The sequence below is a fragment of the Nannospalax galili genome, unplaced genomic scaffold (assembly GCF_000622305.1).
Source record: "Nannospalax galili isolate Female #2095 unplaced genomic scaffold, S.galili_v1.0 scaffold468, whole genome shotgun sequence".
Classification (NCBI taxonomy): domain Eukaryota; kingdom Metazoa; phylum Chordata; class Mammalia; order Rodentia; family Spalacidae; genus Nannospalax; species Nannospalax galili.
Genome location: NW_008358097.1, coordinates 165,789 through 170,139, shown reverse-complemented (window position 1 = coordinate 170,139; position 4,351 = coordinate 165,789). Strand labels below are relative to the sequence as shown.

Genomic DNA, 4,351 nt, shown 5'->3' with positions numbered 1-4,351 from the left:
TGGGCCCACAACAAACACTGTCAGGAGCAATCTAGTGTAGATCTGGTGATTACCTCGACCCCGGACCCCCCAGACCCCCCGGACCCAGAGGTGGACACTGCCTCTGCTCCCACTTCCAATAAGGAAGGAGCTCCTTTGCCTATATCTCAGGATACTCTCCTAGAGCTACCATGGCCAGAAATTTCCCTGCACCAACACCCATGGAAGGAGTTACTCTCCCCCCCAGTAACCATCCCACCCCTTCCCCTGCTAACATGCCACTCCCTCCTAGGCTGCCCTCCTTAAACCCTCACTCACCTTGTCTGCATTTCCAGTTAATGTCAGCCCCGATGCAGTGCAGCACCCATGGCTGCCCACCCCACTTGCTGACCTCATTCTCATCTGCAAGATAGCTGAGCAATTGGACCCTAACTACCCATATTTCGAGCAGGTTCTTCGACAGTGGTCCTTAAATTTACAAACCCACTATGATTGGTATAACTTACTAAAGGCAATCTTAGAATCCTCAGTCTTTCTAAACTGGCACGCAGCCTATGACGATCAGGCTGAAAACCAGTCATGCCTAAATCTCCAATATGCCCTCAGCATTACTTGGACATGCTCAGGGGACATGGACAATATACTGACAATATCTCCCAGTCTACTATTGGCCTCCATGCCTATTTTCAACAAGTTTCTGACTTGACCTTTAAGACCCTTAAATGCTGCTCCCCACATGACCCACAAGTATTTTTTCATAATTTGATTCAACAGTCAGGGGAGTCCTTTATGGACTTCCTTACCTGTGTCACCAAGGCAGTAGAGCAGAGGGTGGAGTCTGGACCCACCCAAGAGGTGCTTATCAAACAGTTAACTTGGGAGGGACTAAACATCCCTACTCATAATGCTATCGTGCCTGTCTGCAATGATAACATTCACAAATGGGTACCTGCTACTAGAGACTTAGACCCTAGAGTGGACCCTATTGAGGTTTGGACGACCTCCTTGGAGACACTTTTTCACAAGGAAAACCTGCCCACTTTGGTGCACAGTAAAGCTGCTGGAACTGTGGGGGCTTGGCCACTTTCATAGCCACTGCCCAAGAGGTAGAGCCCGCCCCAAAACTCGCTGTCCCAAGTGCAAAAAAGGGATCCATTGGGCTAAAGACTGCAGGTCACAGCCTCAACTGGGAAGACTCGCTGCCCCAAGTGCAAAAGAGGGTTCCATTGGGCTAAAGACTGTAGGTCACAGCCTCACCCAGACTCAGCTCCTTTAAACTCCACCCAGGGTGCCCCTTAGCCCTGCCCACAAGAGGGAAAACGAGACAGATATTATGGACTCTCCCAATCCTCAACCACTCCCCACTAATGACCTGTTCCTAGATGGAACTGCCATAAAGGGCCTAGTAGACACAGGGGCTGATGTGACCATTATATCAGAAACTGAATCCCTTAAATTCCCTCATTGGAAATACCGACCAGGCCACCAATAAAAGGAAACAAGATACCAAGCTGGTCACACCTCCAGTATATTGGAAGGACTTGGGTGGGAACCAGGGCACAGTTACCCCCGTAGTAGTGGACATTCCTCATAACTTAGGGGCCGAGCATCCTAGAGGACATGGCGATGGTCCTTACCATGGATGACCGTGCATTTTATGATGATATCATGCTCCATGATAACTTGGGACTATCAGGGAATGCACCTTGCCCAACACCCCCAATCCTAATGGCCACTGCCTGCCCAGGATCAACTCCAGTCTTGGCCCTGAGTTGATCCCCATCACCTGGCTCTCTAATGATGCCATTTGGGTGGACCAGTGGCCTATAATAGAACCTAAATTATTTGTGCTCAAAAATTTGGTAGATGAACAGTTGAAGCTTGGCCACATCGAGCCCTCTCTCAGTAAACATAATAACCCAATATCTGTTATTAAAAAGAAATTGGGGAAATACAGACTCCTCCAAGATCTTAAAGCAGTCAATGCCCAGATGGAAAAGATGGGCTCCTTACAAGTGGGCTTACCACACCCTACAGCTATCCCCCCATCATATCATATCATATCATAGTACTTGATATCCAAATTTGTTTCTTCCAAATCCCCCAAGCAGAACAAGATAGACCTCACTTTGCCTTCACATTATGGGAGCCCATCTTTCAATGGAAGGTATTACCACAGGGTATGGAAAATAGCCCCACAATCTGTCAAATATATGTTAATAAGGCCTTAACCAACATCCCCAAGGACCTAATTGTCATCCACTATATGGACGACATACTGCTAGCACACAAATCTCACAATACTTTACAGACTGCAATACCCAGTCTGCTTTCTGAATTAAAATGTCTAGGTCTCCACATTGCATGAGACAAGTTACAATACATCCAACCTTTCACATTCCTTGGCTACCATATACTGTAATTAAACCGCTTAACCCTTCCTTCTTGCAGAAAACTGTATATACCTTGACTGAGCTCCAAATACTCTGTGGGACTATAAACTGGCTGAAACAATTTATACCAGTCCCTGACTTGGAATTCTGGGCCTTGTTCTCCCTGCTGGAAGACCATAATTCATCAACTTCAAGGATCCCTCTTGCCCAGTCAGCTAAGGATCTTCTTAATAAGATAGATCATATACTCTGGTCTACGTCACTCTGACGTCATGACCCAGCAGAACCATTACTGGCCTTGATCCTCTGGACTAAAAATGGTATCTTGAGGGCACTATGGGAGCAAGACCCCCTGGTGTGGATCCAATTGGCTAACTTGGACCTAAGAAGGCTTAGTTCTAAGTATAATATTGCCTTCAAGTTAGCAATTAAGGCTTGACAAACAGCCAGGTGCATATTTGGAAAGGAACCTGACAAAATTATACTGCCTTTTCCTCTTAAGCATTCCCAAACATTATGGGAAGACTCTGGCTTTCCAAATGATGATGTCCAGGTTCACGGGGGAGTTGGATAACCACGCACCCCCAGATAAGCGGCTGGCCAGCCTGGCCTATTTGGAAATCACCACTCAGCCACACGCTTCCCCCTGCAAAACCCCCTAACTTTAGCCACACTAGCCTTCTTGGATGCCAATAAGTCCCGTTATGCCATGGCCATTCAGCGCATGGGAAAGGATGACACCTGTTATGTACAAGCCAATCCCGGTTCTGTCCAGTTGGGGGAGCTCCTGGCCTTATTAAAAATCTCCCAAGTCTGCCACTCATATTGAGCTGCTCAATATATTCTCCAACAGCCAGTATGCGGTTCAGGCCCTCAGATGTCTTCCCTTTGCTCGAGTAAAAGGCCACTAGGATCCCATCACTAGAATGATGATAGCTCTCCAGATTATCTTAGAAAACAGACGATGGCCCTGGCACATCTCCCACATAAGTTCACACACCAATCTCCCCGGGATCTTGGCAAAGGGAAATGACAAAATAGATAAACTTATTATGTCTGTAGAGATTCCCCTACTAGAACAAGCCAGAGCCTTACACCAACAATTTCACCTTTCTCCTCACAGTCTGCACCACCTTCTACCCGACCTACCCATCTCTCAATGCAAACATCTGAGCAGGTCTTGCATTACATGTGCACCCCTTGCTCCCTTAGTCCCCCTCAATAGATATGGACTTAACCAACGTGGTTTCCCACCAAATGCCCTCTGGCAAATGGATGTCACCCATTATAACTCCTTTGGTAATCTTAAGTATGTCCATGTCATTGTTGACACCTACTCCTCCTTTCTTTTCACCATTGCTCAAACCAGTGAAAAGGCCTCACATGCCATTAAGGTGGTCAAATCAGCAATGCTGGTAATAGGAGTGTCATGGACCCTAAAATCTGATAATGGGCTAGCTTACGCCTCTCTACAATTCCAATCATTCCTGTCAACATGAAAAATTAGCCACTCCTTCAGCATCCCTTATAATGCACAGGGACAAGCAATTGTAGAGCAGGCCAATAGGACCCTCAAAGAAACATTACAAAAATTTGCTGCCCCTGAGTCTAGAAGGGACCCACACCTGGCTCTAATTGAATCTCTATTCATCATTAATTTCCTGTCCTTTGATGAAAATGGGTTAATCCCAGTCTACCAACACTGGGCTACCATACCTAGGCCTACACCCCTGCCACTAGTGAAATGGAAGGACCCCATAACATGTCAATTGCAACTGCCCACCCCCTTGTTAACAACAGGGCAAGGCTATGCTTGTGTGTCTCCTCAGACAGAAACAATGCCAATATGGGTTCCAACGAGAGATGTGAGACCAGCAACCAACCAACGGAACCCCCAGAACCCAGAGACCTAGCAGCTATCTGCATAATTGGTATGCTCTTCCCTGCCCCTGCCATGGACCATGATCTCTGGGCCTTGG

General features: G+C 47.0%; 1 pseudogene; it reads left to right on the top strand.

Moving 5' to 3' along the window:
• LOC103752471 overlaps positions 1-4,351 on the top strand; it is a 23,252-nt pseudogene that overhangs the window by 642 nt on the left and 18,259 nt on the right.